The 19,792-nt window shown below is 31.9% G+C and overlaps 1 protein-coding gene across 1 annotated transcript in view; it reads left to right on the forward strand.

Moving 5' to 3' along the window:
- The first annotated feature begins 6,645 nt into the window (after positions 1-6,645).
- The window catches only part of LOC142333356 (acetylcholinesterase-like), a 186,414-nt gene continuing 173,267 nt past the window's right edge, over positions 6,646-19,792 (forward strand). Inside the window, exon 1 of the mRNA XM_075380379.1 lies at positions 6,646-6,770. The gene's annotated coding sequence lies outside the window, so the exon portion shown is untranslated. The remainder of the gene's footprint in view (positions 6,771-19,792) is intronic.

Raw genomic sequence — 19,792 nt, forward strand, 5'->3', positions numbered from 1 at the left:
CTGTAATATCGTCCAAGACCCTCGTCACAGCTTTTTTGACATCTTGTGTTGTTTGAAAATGGTGTCCCTTGACCGCCATTTTGACTCTTGGAAATAGAAAAAAGTCGCACGAAGCGATATCTGGTGAATAAGGTGGCTGTGGTAGTACTGAAGTTTGTTTTGAGGTTAAAAATCGCTGTACTGACAGAGCAGTATGGGATGGCGCATTATCGTGATGCAGAATCCAATTATCAGCAATGTCGGCACGGACACGAAGAACTCGTTTACTAAGTCTTTCTAAAATTTCTTTGTAGAAATATCGGTTAATTGTTTGTCCAGGAAGCACTCACTCTTTATGAACAATGAACAAGTCCGTTGCAATCCAAAAAGCACACACGCATGCATTTCACTTTTGACTCTGACATGCGAGCTTTTTTTGGTCTGGGTGATCCCTTTGAGCACCATTGCGAACTTTGACGTTTTGTCTCTGGATCGTATTGAAAAAAAACCAACCTTTATCACCAGTGATAACACGGCTCAACAGATCTGGATTGATTTCCGTTTGCTCTAACAGATCGGCTGCCACATTTTTCCGTGTTTCTCGCTGTTGTTGTGTGAGATTTTTGGGGACCATTTTAACACAAACCTTTGTCATACCAAGATCTTCAGTTAATATTAGACGAACCTTTTCTCGATCGATGTTGGGTTCTTCTTCAATCATTTTCACGGATAATCTTCGATCAGATCGTACCCTTCGATTTCACGCACCCTGGTCAAGTTGACATCTGTCCGTGAGGTTGATGGTCGTCCATTGTGGTCTTCATCTTCAACATTCGTTCTGCCTTTACTAAAAATTTGATGCCACCAAAAAACTTGAGCTCTTGACATAACCTCCTCTCCAAAAGCCTTCTGAAGCTTAACATAAGTTGTCGTCGCGTTTTCACCCGATTTAACGCAAAAAGAAATTCCATACCGTCGCGCAATATTTTGCGGTTTCATTTCTGTGACGAGAGCCACAAATACGTGTTCACTTATTACAGCACAACTCACAACTGAGCAGTTGCATCAATGTGTCGCTTGGACTAGAAGTAGCTTATAGACCAAGGTCAACGATGGTGTGCCTACGGAAGTTGCAGGGTTGCCACATCTTGCAAAGAAAAATCAGTCTCATTACTTTATTGTCGATCCTCGTATATCACTACTTTCAGTCATATTAGACGTACTGTTCAAATTTTGCAGCCGAGTAATAAGGAAGTATTTTATATTTCGAGTGGTGATTTATTTTGTTTGAAAATTACTCTTCAAAGGATTTGTATTAAATTATGAATTAAATATGGAATGAAGGGGATAAAAGTAGTGAAGATGTTAAAGAAGGCTTTTGGTGAAGATGGTATGTCGATATTATAGATTTATGAATAGTATAAACGGTTTCAAGAAGGCTGTTCACTCATTGAAGATGATAAAAAGTTGGATGTTCCTACACATCAACAACCAATGAAAATATTGAAAAAATGAAAGGTATTGTGATTCATTAATCTTCGAATCATTATTAGAAAATTAGGTAAAGAGATTAAAATTTCTTATGGCTCGTGTGAAACAATTTTGACTGGCATTTTTGTGTTAAACGAATATCGCTATACTCTGTTCAAAAACTGTTAAATTTTCGACAAAAGTGACATTTCAGAACAACCGTTGGCTGACAACGGTTATTAAAGCGTGTCATAACAGGTGATAAATGTGGGTGTAAAACCCGTTACTGGTTTTTTTTTTTAAATTAAGATTACGTCATTATGAATTCTTACCACAAGGTTGTACAGTCTACAGATTGTATCATTTAGCAGATTTATGCCGTTTACGCGAGCGAATCCGTAGAAAACGACTACATATGCGGATAAATAATTGTTGAATTTTGCACCACGATAACTTTCCAGCTAATCCTTCACTATTAAGTTACAATAGTGTAAAGGATTTTACGTATATGTCATTTACCCAACGTTCAAATCCTAGTAAAGGCAGTTGCTTTTAAAAAGATTTGAATACTAGATGGTGGATACCGATGTTCTTTGGTGGTTGGGTTTCAATTAACCACACATCTCAGAAATGGTCGACCTGAGACTGTACAAGACTACACTTCACTTAACTCATATACATATCATCCTCATTCAAAAGATAATTAATTAATTTAAGGTAATTACCGGAGGCTAAACAGGAAAAAAAAGAAATTATATACCCAAAAATAACATATAAAAAAGTAAAGGATCAACTAAACTAAAATAAAAGTAAACTTAAATCAATTAATCATCCAAAAGAGGTATATCACTACCATACTTAGACTTCAATCTACGCCTTCTCCAGACGCGCACCCTGTGAATTTTTCTTGTTCCTACTGATTAAAAAAATATTGGAAAGATTACGATTTCTGACAATAGATGTAATAAAAACATCGCTAAGCAAACTTCAGGCTATACAAAAAAATGTTTTGAGTGTTGGAAAAAATCCAGTTATAAGTCTCTCGCATCTTTGGGAACTACTTAAATGAGACTATGTGTCAATACAGAAAGATAAGTAAATTCTTTTTAATAAAAACTAAAATTCTTGTTTTTTTTTTCTATCACAACTCGTACGAAGAAAATAATGTATTTTTAAATAGTAAATTAAAAAAATTAAGTAGAATTATATAAACAAAGCTAAACCAATCGAATGGTAGAGTTTAAATGGTTTAGACTATATTTAATCTAACTTTCCACTTTCAACTTTGATTGTCTTTTTTTAGGGTTTCTTAAATATTGTTATTTCATTCAGCCAACCATGGCCCACGTTTAACACTTTTCTTAGCGTCCGGTACTTTTTAAGTCTCCCATTAACCTTTTTCTTGAATTTTTATTACTACTTTTTTGTTTCTTTTTAGAGCTTCTTCATTATCTTTATAATTTATTAATGATTTTTTTTTTTGTATTGTTGTCAACTATATTTTATATTTATATTATATACCATTACTAATTCCCTTATATATACTGGTGATGATAAATTAATTAATTATCAAAATACGCATTAAACTTCAATTTTAATTTAACGATTTTCAAAATTTTTTATTAATCAATTTATTTAAATAATTATTTACTGTAGTTCACGTACCTAATTTAAAAATATCAGTATAACTTTAATGTTTTAACCATTTGGTACAGAAAAATTATTTTTAATAATTAACTACAGTTCCCATTAAATTTAGAGGTATTTAACCGTTATACGGGACCCCTACTGAAGTTAGTTCTTAGATGGCGCCACTGAAACACTATATTGAAATTAACTAAACTACATTCCTTTCTTTTTCCTGTTTAGCCTCCGGTAACTACCGTTTAGATAATTCTTCAGAGGATGAATGAGGATGATATGTATGAGTGTAAATGAAGTGTAGTCTTGTACAGTCTCTGTTCGACCATTTCTGAGATGTGTGATTAATTAGAACCCAACCACCAAAGAACAACGGTATCCACGATCTAGTATTCAAATCCGTGTAAAAATAACTGGCTTTACTAGGACTTGAATGCTGTAATTCTCGACTTCCAAATCAGCTGATTTGGGAAGACGCGTTAACCACTAGACCAACCCGGTGGGTTAACTAAACTATATTGCTGTAACCAAACTTAACCTACACTCGCTAAACTTGGTTAGCAAGCGAAGCGAGCGTAGGATAAGTTTGATTAGATTATATTTATAATTTTATTTATTTATTTTCATATTTCAATATAGCGTTTAATGGTGCCATCTAATAACTACGAGAGGGGTCCGACATAACCGCTAAATACCAATTTAGTTACCCAATCTGAAGATTGAAGTTTTTTCTAACCTTAAAAACATACAGTTAAATAAATCATAAAAAATTAGCTCTGAACAGATTTTGATTCAAATATTAGAATATCCGACAAATCATTCACCGTAGTTCTATTTAGAAGTTTTTGTAGATTCTATGTAGTACGCTAATCTGATAATTCATTGGCAGTATTCTTTATCTTTTCTGTAAAGATTTACCACCACCATCAAGGACACCCCTCCATCTAAACGAATTCACACTTCAGATTTAGCCTGGCGTCATCGCTTATTATTTATTAATTAATAAATTATCAAAAAAAAATCCACCTTACCAGCAAATTAAATGCGGTTTTCTAGATCTTTCAGTCCTTGCCGGCCTCCATGGCGCGTGTCGTAGCGTCTCGGCCTTTTACCCGGAGGTCCTGGATTCAAATCCCGGTCAGGCATGGCATTTTTCACACATGCTACAGAAAATTCATCTCATCCTCTGCGGAATGAATTGCTTGACTGCGGAGGTAAAACAAACCAAAAAAAAGGATCTATCAGTCTTTAGACCATCGTCAGGAGAATAAAATAATATTAAAATGATTAAGCTGTCGTGACTGTTTGCTAATTATCGGTGTTACTGGTAATATTGTAATTTTTTGACTTTATTTTATAATATAATTTTAAAATAAAAAAATATTTTATTATTGTAAAATAATATAATAATAAAATATCCTCCTGACGCGATTGTCTATAGACTGAAAGATCTAGAGAAACACATTTAATTTGCTGTTAAGGTGGATTTTCCCTTTTTTGATAATTTATTAAATATCAGCGGTAACCATGTTACGAGCGACGATATTTATTATAAAATGAATTTTAAAAGAATAAATATAAAAATAAAACTTCTTAAAATAAAATTTAATTATAATTTTGCTGAAGCGCATTTCGAATTGAGTTCATCATTATAATTTGTTATAAAAATAAAAAAATTTCTGAAATTTCAAGTATCTGAAATTTATCTGTTTTTGATCATTCCAATATGAAGTTTTGTAACTAAATTCATTAGGTCCTTGTATAGGCTAAACTAAATACGTTAATATTTAGTTTATATATTATATATATATGTATATATTAAATTTAATGTTTAATGTATATCTAGATTAATAAATATGTTTATATGTATATAATTTAATTAAACCTGAAAGTAGATGGAATAATTCGAGGAAGAACACATTATGTTACGTTATAGTTTAGTGCAAGGAAGTATATTAAGTTAGTAACTTAACTGCCTGGAAGTTATCTTAAATGGAGCGGTAGGTACTGCACATGTGTGTGTGTGTGTGTGCGTGTGCGTGTGTGTGTGTGTGTGTGTGTGTGTGTGTGTGTGTGTATTTGTGTCTGTGTGTATTGTAAAATGAATGTAAAGAGTGATGTGCTGAACATCAGCATGTGTTTGAGGTTAGGTTTAGGGTCTCCCAAATTACATTACTCTCTCTCTCTCTCTCTCTCCCTCTCTCTCTCTCTGTTGTGTGTGTGTGAACTTGCGTGCGCGTTTATGTGAGTAAGTAAATCCATTTTGCGATACCCTTACCAATAATGCATCACATCCTCACACTTGTGTTGGAAGTACATACGTAGAGAACGTGTATATATATATATGGGGGTAGCGGTCTATGGTATGCTGACACTGCAAGTCGGTAAGCGTCTGTTGACCGCATGATAACGCGTATTCTCTACTTGCTTACGATGTAAATTGCACCACATATGTGCTGCTCTCTTCTTGTTGCAACGTATACTACACTCGTAAATAACACTTTCTTCTATGTTGTCTTTTTCTCAGACTATTTCCCTTAACAATACCTCCACCATCTTTTCTTAAAACCACAGACACACCCACACACACACACACACACACACACACACACACACACACACACACACACACACACACACACACAAATATATATACTGTACTAAAAGACTTATAACAGATATTAGAAAATAAATAAAGCTAAAAACAGATGAACAAAAATAATAAAATATATCTCTGTGACTGAATAAAAGATACTACAAAGTTTTGATATATATATATATGTTACGTCTTTACGTCTAACTTTTTAGACATAAATTTTAAAATAAATGAAAACAATCAGTTAATTTCAAACGAAATTATTATAAACAAAAATTGTAACCATCCTTGGTCTCAAAAAATTAATATTTTTAAAAGCGTGTTAAATAGAACAATAAAATACACAAATGATTAAAAGGAATTCCATAACGAAATAAATACATAGTATAAAGAATGTTGCTATAAAAAATGGATATGATACCTCATTGATACATAATATATATAAATCTAAATACTTGTTTTCTTTTTTTCTACTTAGCCTCCGGGAATCACTGTCAGGTAACGTTGGAACTCCCGACTTCGAAATCGGCTGATTTGCGAAGACGCGTTCACCACTAGACCGAACAACCCAGTTCGTTAATTAAAAATACTTCTTTTATTTTATCTCCTCCCCGAGCTGGATCAACGTGATATATAAATACAGCCCGAGGATTTATATAAATCCAGTACTCTTACGAGCCTACCCGCTTACCGGCTGTAAGTCCGGTATGACAGGCAGGCCCGCCGGTAGGATCTTAATTTCCTTGCCGTGTCTGTAACCCCCAGTGCAAGCCACCAGGTCCGACAAAGTCGTGTTCAGCGACCCCACCCTGGAAGTCTGTTTGTTTAATTCTGTAGTTGGCAGATTAGCTGAAAAAAAATATATATATATGTACATTTTTTTTGTTTTTTATCTGTTACAGGCATTGTAAACCAGGAAGATGGCACCGTGTCTGCCAGGGTTTGTGGTGGTGGTTTTGTACGCGGCAACATATGGAGTTGCGACATCTTTGCGTCATGCCCGACATCAGGCTTCTCCTCTAAATACCGCCGCCACAGACCGGGTGTTCCGTCCTCCTGACAATGGCGAACTGCCTAACAGAAGGTAAAATAATAGTGTAAAAAAGATTATATTTTTCTTTTTTTTTCTTTGTGTGTGTATTTTTTCTAAGAATAACCGTAAGTATAGTTTTAGTTTTAGTTTTTCGTAGATCACTCGTTAATAAAAAAAAAGGCTACAAAAATAAGGTACTTTTCTCTTCGGGAAGAGAAAAGGCTTTATTCAGAGAAGAGGTATTATCGTATCTTCTTCGAAGAGGAACACTTCTCTGAAGTTTTCATAAATATTTTTATACTTTATCAAGGTTTATAAAAAGGTTAGGGGAAATTTTTTTATAGGAATTTGATAAATCATCGGTAAGTGGATGGATTGAAGGAAGACAAACAAACAGCTAAATATTTGGGAACATTAATAAATATGTAATTTTTTTCCATCCAAATGGCACAAAGTAAATCACTAACTTAACGTATGAGTAAAATGTATTTTTTTAGATTGTTTTTTTACTCAGGGAGATAGTCTCGTTTTACCGACTGGAATTTTATTTACGCCTCAAATTTTGTATAATTTAAATAAATAGCAGGTTTATAAATCTCATTCATTCACTTCCAGTATTCCAGATTTTAAGCGTACTGAAATACAATAAAATTTGTTTAATTATTTTGGAGTAGTAGTTATTCAGGGAAAAAAGCAATAAAAAATTTTGTTTTCAGAGGAAAAAACTTTAAAGGATTTTAGGCTGCCAAAGGTGCCGTGGCCTCTGTGGTGCGATTGGTAACGTCTCCGCCTTTCATCCGAAGGTCCCCGGTTCGAATCCCGGGCAGACATGGAATTTTCACACGTGCTACAAATCATCCATCTCATCCTCTGAAGCAGTACCTATTGGTGGTCCCTGAGTTTAAAAAAAAAATCAATTTGCAGAGTAATTGGAAATTCGAAACCCCCAAAACATTTTTTCTTAAGTAGTAATTATTTATATAATTATAATTTCCGCTTACCAAAATTGATTAATAGAAACTATGATCGAGCGCTTTCGGAGATGATTACTTCAACTTCAGGAACAATGATGTAATATATATTATAAATATTTACTTCACATATCAATAATTGTAATAAAATAAATATAACAATTGATCGTCACAAAGGTAAAATAAAATCAGCGTTATCCGTGGATATTTTGATTCCACACTGTTGTAGACTTGACTCTTTGCTTATAATACATCGTCGACTTACTGTTTTCTTTTCCTGTTTAGCCGTCGGAACCACCGTAAGGAATTAACTTGAGAGAATGATTTGTATGAATGTATGATGTGTAGTCTTGTACAGTCTCAGCTCGACCGTTCTTGAGGTGTGTGGTTAATTAAAACCGAACCATCAAGGTTCAGCGGTGTCTACGATCTAGTATTAAAATACGTATAAAAGTAACAACTGCCCCTTTACTAGGATTTGAACCTTAAAATGTTTGACTTCAAAATCGTCTGATTTGTGATGACGAGTTCACCACTAGACCGACCCGGTGGGTTCATCTTATTAACTTGAGTTTTATAAACGCCATTCTGTAATTGATTTTTCAAAAGATCGAGTTTAGCTTCATTTTGGCAGACTGAATTAAGCCTGAAGGAAATTTAAATGTATAATTTAAAACAAAATTATATATAAACTTTATTATAAATCAAGTTGCTACTTTTGCTACTATTTTTATGTAAGAAGAATGTATATATATTATAAATAAGAAGTATACATAGTTTTTATACTATTGTACCTGGCAATGCTTTGCTATTGCCAGAATGTTTATCACAGTTTAAACGTCACCAATCTCAGTACTAGTATATAAATCATAAAAAACGTATAAATAAATAACCTAAAACTCTTTTAGTTGGATGTAACGAGAGATATCATCCATATCGAATGTCATTGTTTATATCGATCGTTTTCTATTTCAATATCGACTTCCTCACACAGCTATTTTGTGATAATATGTTATTAAATACTAGCAGCAGAAACTTGACAACGGCACACCCTCCGCAGCTAGGCCCTCCTGGCGGGTTACTCTGACGGGGCGTTTCGGAATGTGATTATTAGATTCCAAAATGATTAAATGTCTTATAATGATATATTTTTTGAATGATGAAAATTTTTATAACTGAAGTTAAAGTAGAAATTTAACTCTAGAAATTGATACGAATCAGGATTTTCCGCTAGTGATCGGTACATTCCGGTGCCTACTTTTTCGTTATAGTTCATTATTTTAAGAAGAAAAATAATCATATAAGTAAAAAATATATATTATTAATATATATCTTTCATATATATCAATATATATGCGATATATCGATATATAATATAAACAAGTATACACTTGACCACCACGAGAAATGTACTAACGAATCGGGGATTTTCCACTGGTGATCTGTAAATTCCATTGCTAAGCTAAGGCGGTCGGACACACACATAGAGAGAGAGAGAGAAACACATAGAAATGCTCTTTAGTAGGGTAGGAATATGGAATTAATAAAATGAAAATACTCCCGACACAAAGAATAATAAATTGTGAAATTTTCAGCGAAATCGGTTAGTCAGTTTTTGAGTTATTAGGTCACACGCAAACAAAAATTGTTACTTCCTTGTACGAAGTAAAGGAAGTATTGTGATCGCAAAAAATTAAGGTTTTCAGATTTCAACGGAAACATTCATTTTGAACATTCCTGAATCCACTTTGACTAGTTTCGGCGTGACGTCTGTATGTATGTATCTCGCATAACTCAAAAACAATTACCCGTAGGATGTTGAAATTTTTGATTTTGGACTGTTGTACATCTAATTGTGCACCTTCCCTTTCGATTGCAATCGAATGAACCAAAAGTGTCCAAAATAGCCCAAAATCGAATAAGATTTGGGATTTTTCTTAACTGTAGTAAAGCCGTCATCGAGAGCATTTCAACGATTTACCATAAGTAGTACTTATTTTCATTAGTTCCAGAGTTATAACCAAATAAAATTTTGATTAATCAAATATTTGGATCTTAGAAGGGAAGGCACATCGGTTCGAATCAGACTTCATCTCCTTTTGTTTTTTAACTTTTTTAAATTTATTTTTTAACTTTTTTTAAATTTAAACATATTGATTTATTAATAGTTATTAACCGGTGATTGTAAAGAGATTTTTACAATAAGTAATTATTCAATAATAAACATTTTTAAAAAATCAGAAATTATTGGTGAAATAAAAATTTACGTACTTTTCATTTAAAAAAAATGTGTATATGTAATTTAATAGGCGTACAAGGAAGTCATGTCGTGTCTACATCATTGTTTTTCTTTTAGAATCATTATTTTATACATTTTAAATAAAATGTAAAAAATTTCATTTTTTGTTTTTAACTTTTTTTAAAATGTTAATTTATTGATTTATTAATAATTATTAACCACTGATTATAAAATTTTTACAACAAATAATAATTCATTAATAACAATAAAATAAAAATCAGAAGTTATTAGTGAAGTAAAATTTTATGGCCTTTTAAAAATATGCATATGTAATTTAATAGGCATTGTTACATACGTGTATATGTAGTACATTTGGTGAAACATCCGATTATTTAATATTAATTGAAAATTATAATTTAGAATCGTATTATTATTGGATTTTCTAGATTAATTTTATTTGATTATTCTGGAAATTCTGTTTAATTTTATCTACATTAAAGTTAATTACGGAGTGACTGAAAAATAGGCCCTCACAAGAACAACATATACACTGAGGCATACATGCCCGATCTTTAATAAAGTGGAAAAGATCTTATCTTTTAGTTCATTACTCCTCTGATATTGTCAGACAATATTCTCCCTAAGTCGAAGTTGATCATCATTTCGTTTATTTGTTTTTTGGTGCCAATCATTAAATCGCTCTTTGGTTTGATATCCCCATTTTCTTCCTTTTTATTCTTTCTTTGGCTTTAGCATTTTCTTTCTCTGTACATTTATTATCTTCTCTTAATATTTTTATTCTTTATTTGGTTTTAACATTTTCTTTCTCTTTATATCTATCATATTCTTAATTTTGTTATTCTTCCCTTGTTCTTAACATTTTTCTTGTCGTTTTTTGAGATATATTTCTTCATGTTATCTTTCTTTTTTCTGAATGATTGTTCCTTTTTCATTTTTGATTATTTACCGAATATTTTACACCGTAAGGTCGAAATTAACATTTGTAACCAGTATACAGGAGATCATTAAACGGAATAGTTTAATTATTGTTAACGTTTATTTATACGATACACCAGAAATCTGAAACTTTTGTTTATCAGCAACTCACGAAGATACGAATAATACCGATCTAGTATTTCGAGTAATAAAGGAACTTTTATTCTATTCTAATATTCCACGTACGATTTTTGAATTAATAATTGTATAAATATTTGAGGTTAATAAAAAACGAATATTTCAGCAATTGTGTAAATGTCCACTCTATTAAAGAATTGAAGGATCGTATTTCACTTTCAAATGAAATAAATTTAAATGAAGTGAAGCAAACAATGTTTGTATGTGTAGGCGTACAAGGAAGTCATGTAGTATCTAATCAGATTTTTTTATTTATTTATACACAGTTGATGTGGTTTCTATTATTCAATTAGAAGAAACAAAATTTTTCAAAAAATCAAACGATTAGTTTGTCCAAATACGAATATATAATCCACGTTTAATAAACATATTCTGTCCCGCCCGATAAAATTCTTTTCTTATTCTCTCGAGCTCATTATAAATTTAATTTAAGACGTATATTTTCTAATTAAAATGTTTAGTAATATTTTTTCTTCTCACAATATCCATACCTAAGTTGGTATAATTTTGTTTTAAATATTCTTTTACGAAGATTAGTTCGAATATTTTCAAACACGTCGGGCAGAAATTATTTGCTGCTACTTCTTTATCTTACTGCGCCCTCCCTCAGTTTTTTCACAAAACGAAGCCGATATCTTCCTTTAATCATTTACATAGCATATGATATAAATAACGTATACTTGATACAAGTCAATTCATTTAGATTTTTCAAATTTATCTTTAATTTTTTGTCGATTGATGTAAGGTTTTCGAAAATAAATTATCTTTATTAAATAAGTAATAATTGTGATTCTTACTACTATTATTTTGATTTAATTAAGAAATTTTATTATAATTATTTTACTTTTACTTTAAAATGTGATATTCCTTTAAATTTATGAAAGTGTACAGTAAAAAATATTACATTTTTTTGACGGAGTAGTAATATTACTCTTTTTCTCTCTCACACACTCTCTCTCTCACACTTTCATCCAATTGATCCTGGGTTTGAAATTCCCAGTCAGGCTTGGCATTTTACACCCTCACATAAATTTATTTGTGGCTGTAATTGGTGTGTTCTTTTGTAGTGTTTTTTAAAGGAAAAAATAAATTATCAAATATTTAATTAGGACAGATAAAATAACATTTTTACAGATATACAATACTGAGAAATATTACAGAACTTTGAAAAAAAATCATAACCAGATATATCTAACTTAATTCTTCGGTTATAAGAAAGAAAACTGTAAGGTAAATAATAAATAAATAACAGAGTCAACTGTTAAGATTTAGAAAATTACTTTGAAAAACTCCTAAATTTAAAATAAAATTAATTTTTACAATAGTATTCAAAATGAAAATTTATAACTCCCATTTCTCAAAAATATTAAAAGATACATTAAAGAGCAAAAAGGTAATAAGGCTCCAGTTGAAGATAATCGTAGAAATTCAAGCGGATAAACAGGTCTAAAATCATTAAAGATGCCGGCCTCCGTGGCGCGAGTGGTAGAGGCTCGGCCTTTAATCCGGAGGTCTCGGGTTCGAATCCCGGTCAGGCATGGCATTTTCACACGCGCTACAAAAATTGTAATTCATCTCATCCTCTGAAACAATATCTAAACGGTGGTTAAAAAAAAAATCATTATAGATTAAAATGTGGGAATTTGATTTGAAAAGAATCCGAGGAGCTTGAAGTTCTGTTGCGTAAATCATTTCCCCCTTAAAAAAAAAATCTGATGTGGAACCACATGATTTCCTTGTAAGTCTGTTAAATTTCACATACACATTTTATTAAAATGAAAAGTACATAAAATTTTATTTCATTAATAACTTCTGATATTTTTTCATATATTTTTTTTATTGTTATTATCGAACTATTTATTATTTATTGTAAAACTTTTTTATAATCGGAGATCAATAATTATTGATAATAAATCAATAAATTTAAATTAAAAAAGGAGGTTAAGTCTGATTCAAACCGATATGCCTTCCTCTTGTAAAATCCAAATATTTCATTAAATAAAATTTTATTTGGCTATAACTCTGTAACCAATCAAAATAAGTAACACTTATGATATATCGTTGCAAAGATTTCAATAAAGGGCATATTACTGCAGTTAAGAAAAAGTCCAAAATCCAAATTACTTGGGATTTTGAGCGCTTTTGGTTCAATCGATTGCGGTCAAAAGGGAGGTGCACACCTAGATGTTAAATCGTCTTAAATCCAAAATTTCAAAATCCTACCGCTAATCATTTTTGAGTTATGCGAGATATATACGTACAGACTTCACGCCGAAAAAAGTCGAAATGGATTCAGGGATGGTCGAAATGGATATTTCCGTTGAAATCTGGAAACCGAAATTTTTCACGATCACAATTTACTTCGAACAAGTAAGTAAAAAGTCATTTAAATTTAACAATACAAGCGAAATATTAAAACATTCGCAACATAAAATTCATCTTTGCTATTAAATATTACGTTCTGAAAATCCTTTACGAAAATCATCTAGATTCTTGAAAACAAGGGATTAGATAATTTTGTTTACAAAATTAATCTATATTAATAGAAAGATTTTCATTTTAACTTAATGTTAAACGGAAATAAATTAATCCTCTGAATTATAAGAAATATTATTAATTTTCATTAGTTTGATTTATTTTTTCATTATTTGTTTTTAGTAATTATTATTTTATATGATTAGTGACCCGTTCTGTGGAGATGTAGTTTTACGATCATGGAACACGTATTACTAAGATAAATGAGTAAAATATCATGTAATATATAGAAATAGACAGCATTTGACTATACCACCTCCTCGTAACCACTTCTGTTTGGCATCGTATACAGATGTTTCATACCCACATATGACATATGTTCACGTTATTGCTTCAACCCCCTCCCTATTATCCCTCATTTAAACACGTCTGTCAATACAATATAGAGTTAGCATATACGAACCGGTTGTCCACAATCGACACTAATCTTCCCTTCCGCTCCTTGCAAAGCTTACCGGACAACAATAATAAACCTAAATCATTATATGCAATAAGCCTGCACGTTAACACGTATATCCGTATGTATTTCAGTACGTGATCCTCAGGGTATAACCATCCCTATACATTAAAATATTTCTATTCTACGAATACTGTGTTATTAATTAATTATTCTACCTTCAATAGAATAATAATTATTATATCCATCTCCGCAAAAAGAAAACGATCAAAAACAGTTTACGAAAAGTGATACTTTAAATTTCTAATAAACTGTTGGAGAATATATATAGATGATTTTGGAAAAAATATCTTGTGCCGAACAAATATTTTTTCTAGAATGAATTGCTAGAAATAAAATAGTGAAATACAAAAATTATGCAATTACATTTATAGATTTCACAAAGACATCATTCTGTAGATCGGGATTAAAAAATCCCGATCTGAAAAATCCGAATTTTTCAGATTTTCTGAAAAACGTTAAATTTTTGGAAAAATTCTCGAACCCGTTAAAAATCAAAACGTTCATAAAGCAAGCAGACGGATCGCTTCCAATTCTTGTTTAACATTTGTGGTCTAAAATAGCCTTAAAAACTAGAAGAAAACATTGAAGCTAAATGAATGGGAATAACAAAATTAGATAAAAAAAACCGGGGAAAAAAATCTGATGTGGACATCACATGACTTCCTTGTACGATTATTAGTATACACTTACACATTTTTTCTTCTTTTTTATGAAAAGAGTACAAAAAATTTTATTTCTTTTCATTTTTCTTTTTTTTAATTGTTATTATTGAATGATTATTTATCCTAAGATTTTTTTACAGTGAGAGATTAATAGTTATTAATAAATCAATATATTTAAATTAAAAAAAAAGGAGATGAAATCTGATTTGAACTGATGTGCCTTGTAAGATCCAAATATTTCATTAATTAAAATTTTACTATAGCTATAACTCTCGAACCAATGAAAATAAGTACCACTTACGATATATCGTTGAAAAGATCTCAATGAGGGCTTATTACTGCAGTTAAATAAACTTCAAAACTTAATTTTTTTGTATTTTGGGCTTTTTTGGGCACTTTTTGTCCAGTCGATTGCAGTCAAAAGGGGAGGTGCACAATTAAATCTTACAATAGACCTAAATCCAAAATTTTAAATCCTGCGTCTAATCGTTTTTGAGTTACGCGAGTTATATACACAGACGTCACACCGAAACTAGTCAAAGTAGATTCATTGTGATCAAGATGGATATTTCCGTTGAAATCTGAAAACCGAAATTTTTCGTTATCACAATACTTCTTTTACTTTGGAAGTTAAAAGACTAATCAAAAAAAGAAACTTTCATTACCGGGTAGAGAAATACTGGATGTCCCATATAAAACGCAACCCAACCTTATATTGGTAGGTATTGAAATAATAAAAAGGCATGTGTAAATGTAAATGTAATTTTTATTACCATCCATTACCTTACATTTACAGTAAATGTTGGAAGTGGCCGCCATCTTCTTGAATACAAGCTTCAATTCTTTTTACAGCGTTTCTTGCAACTTTTTTCAAAGTTTGTGGCTGGATATTTAATACGGCTTGTTCAATATTGATTTTCAATCGTTCAAGTGTTCGTGGTTTGTTGCTGTAGGCTTTTTCTTTGAGGTAACCCCGTAGAAAATCCGCCGCAGTCAAATCTGGAGATCTTGGTGGCCACAAGCCTCCACAGCAAACACGATTACCGAAGAATTCCTCAACGAAATCAGAAGTTGAACCTGCGTAGTGCGATGTCGCACCGTCATGTTGTAGTCAGTGTTTGTCTTCCTCTTCCAAGAGTGCGATGAACCGAAATAAATTATCCTGATATCGTTCTGCACTAATGGTGTACTCGAAAAAAATTGGACCGATTATTTTCTTCCGCGATATCGCGCACCACACGCCCGACTTCTGCGGGTGTAATTGTTTTTGGTATTAACGTGGGGATTTTCAGCGCTCCAAATTCTACTGTTTTGGCTGTTTACGCTTCATCTGTGAAAAATAACGAATCCATAACATTAATTCCCTCACGCAGAAATCGACGGAATCGTTGACAATATTGTAGCCGTTTTTCTTTGTCTGGCTCAAGAAGTCGATGAACCGTTTGAATGCGATAAGGTCGTAATTGTAATTGATTGGTAGCCCGATGAACAGTCGATTTAGACAAATTAATTTTAGCAGACAAACGTCTGATTGATTTATTTGGCGAGGCGAGTAATCGGTCTTTGATTTCAGCGACTGTATCTGTATTCAACACTGACGCAGATATTTTGTGTTCCTTGTTATTAACAGAACCGGTCTCTCTAAATTTTGCGACTAACTTAATACTGATGTTTTGTTAAGAGCCGGTTTATCTGGGTACTTATGGCGAAACAAATCTTGCACTGCAACCACTGATTTCGTACTGAAGTACTACTCAACAATGAAAACACGTTCATCTAGCGAAAACACCATCTTGTCTCTAGCGATACTCTGAACGTTATGATTGCATTGTTGTTACTATCGGTAGTGTTCTACTGCGTCGCCGCGATGTTCAGATGTTGGACAACTCCATTTCAGTAACGAGTAGGGGAGTAAGCTTGACTTTTGAAATTTCATGGATGAGTGATGGGTTGCGTTTTATATGGGACACCCTGTATTATTTGTCAAGCCCTTTGAATCTGTAAACCATATATTTTCAACACACGTACAACTTGTTTGATGAAATATACTATCAAACAGTTGATGATAATGGCAAAGGATTCTCATATCTTAAAAGTCAATTTCTCAGGATCACTGAGATAAAATCAAAGAAGTACTGTGTTGGACCGCAGATACGTAAGCTAATGAAGGATTCAGATTTTGAAAAGAGTTCGAATCAATCTGTGAAAGCAGCATCATCAAAACATTTCAAAACATTATTAAAATCATTCCTACAAAAAAGGAAGGCTGTAACTATATAGAATTGGTGAGGGAACTTCTCGAAAACTTAAAAAAAATTGGCCGTTTCTTAGCCGAAACTGAAAAGGGACATTTCAGAATCTGAATACAGGAGAAAATTAAAGAAAAGCAGATATTAGGTACGATAATGTTATACTGCAGGCTACATAAATCCTTTAAAACTCAAGTTGTCTTTAAATCCGTGTTTCTTTTGTCTTGAGTCATTTGACTGGTTTGACGTAGCTCTCGAAGATTCCCTATCTAGTCACAGTCGTTTCATTTCGGTATACTCTGTTTATCCTACATCCCTAACATTTTGTTTTATGTATTCCAAACATTGCCTGTCTGTAAAATTTTTACGATCTACCTGTCCCTCCAATATCAAAGAGACTATTCCAGGATGCCTTAATATGTGTCCTATTTATTAGTCTGTTTCTTCTTTTAACTATACATTTCCATATGCTTCTTTCTTCATCGATTTGACATAACACCTCTTCAAATGTCACTCTATCCACCCATCTGATTTTTAACATTCCTATAGCGCCATATTTTAAAAGCTTCTAATCTTTTCTTCTCATGTCATCCGATCGTCCAAGTTTCACTTCCATACAAAGCTACGATCCAAACATATACTTTCAAAAATGTTTTCCTGACATTTTAATTAATTTTTTATGAAAGCAAATTATATTTCTGACTGAAAGCTCGTTTCGCCAGTGCTATTCGGCATTTTATATCGCTCCTGCTACGTCCATCTTTAGTAATTCTACTTCCCAAATAAAAAATTTCTTCTACCTCCGTAATCATTTCTCTTCTTATTTTTATATTAAGTGGTTCATCTACATTATTTTTACTACATTTCATTACTTTTGTTTTGTTCTTATTTATTCTCATGCGGTAGTCCTTGCGTAGGACTTCATCCACGCCATTCATTGTTTCTTCTGAATATTTTTTTACTTTCGACTAGAATTACTATATCAACAGAAAATCGTAGCATCTTTATCTTTTCACCTTGCAGTGTTACTCTGCATCTAAACTGTTCTTTAACATCATTAACTGCTAGTTCTGTATAAAGATTAAAATGTAACGGGGATAGGAAATATCGTTATCTGACTCATTTTTTTATTCTTTCGTATGCTTTTCGATTATTAATGTTGCAGTTTGGTTCCTATAATCATTAGCATTAATCAAATTCATCAATTCAATTTTGATTTGCAGATTTGAAATCAGTGCAAAAGATACGATAAGATATTCCTTATTTAATGAATATAAATTAACATTTTTTTTGGGTTCAATACTTTGTTTTTATGTTGTTAAACTAGTAGTGTTATTTTTTCAAATGATCAACTTTTGTTTTTTACACACACACACACACAAACGCATATACAATACAATGAATGATTTATAAAAACTGTTTCAAAAATTCAAGGGATTAACCCACACATCGAAATAAAGGAAATGTTTTATATCAACATAAAATCTCCAGAAACGTTTAACTTATCGGCTACCTGTTATTTTGTTTTTTTAACATAAAAATTTATTTCTCAGGAACGGTTAATCTTATCGAGCTGAAATTTCGTTCTAGGGCACCTAAAGGTTTACTTAAAAACATAATGAACCTGATCTCTCAATCCTTTTTCAGATAGAGGCCTTGCAAACGTTTTAATTGTTAATATCTTTGAAACCACTTCTTTCTTCTTTCTTTACCTGTTTAGCCTACCGGTAACAACTTTTGAGATAATACTTCAGAGGATGAATGAGGATGATATGCATGAGTGTAAATGAAGTGTAGTCTTGTACATTCTCAGCTCGACCATTCCTGAGATGTGTGATTAATTGAAACCCAACCTTGAAACCACACTGGTTTATTTAAATGTTACGTTACACAAAAAATGTTATCTTTTTATGACAAAGAAAATGACAACTTATTTACTCAAATCCGTTCATAAATAACAAAATTATGGCAAAAAATTCTGTAAGTTAGACACTCTAGATTAAAAAACCAGTTTTCATTTCCTCCTGAATAAAATTAAATAACTCTACACGATCACATCTGAAATAATTTTATTAATGTTATCGTGGAATAAATTATAATAATTTAATAATATTTTAAATGACATTAAAATAAAATATTACTGAAATCATGAAAATACTATAGCAATAAATAATATTAAATACAGGGTTATCATAAAAGAATGGTGTGGTTTTGAACATGGTTTAAATAGAAAACAGAATTACTTACAGTTTATTTTTTTTATTTTTCAAATTTGTCGTCTCAAACATTTTTTTACATAATTAATAAATTTCAATATGTGCGCCCTTAGTCGCTCGACAAATGTCCAAACGTTACTCAACTTCTCTCCAAACATTAGTTAGCATTTCTTCGTTAATGGTTGTCATTGCTTCATTAATCTAAGTGGTTTAGGTCGCGAATTTTTTGTGTATAAACAACGCTTTTGATGTACCCCGCAAGAAAAAATCGCAAGGTGTCAGGTCTGGACTCCTTGGAGGCCAAAGAATGGGTCCTTGCCGGCCTATCAATCGATCTCCAAATTTTTCGTTCAAAGCGTCCGTGACCGATGCATTGAAGTGCGGGGGGAGCACCATCTTGTTGGAAATTAAGTCGATGAATGTTTTCGAGTTCATCCGGCTGAGGAAAGCAATAATCGGTTAACATATCAAGATACACAACTCCATTAATTTTCAGCAAAGAAGAAAGGCCTTATTACACGATTTTTCATCACACCACACCAAACATTAACTTTAGGCGAATCGCGTTGTTTCTCAATAATTGATTTGGCAATCAAAGACCCCTTGC

Source organism: Lycorma delicatula, chromosome 12 (genome assembly GCF_047948215.1).
Source record: "Lycorma delicatula isolate Av1 chromosome 12, ASM4794821v1, whole genome shotgun sequence".
NCBI lineage: Eukaryota > Metazoa > Arthropoda > Insecta > Hemiptera > Fulgoridae > Lycorma > Lycorma delicatula.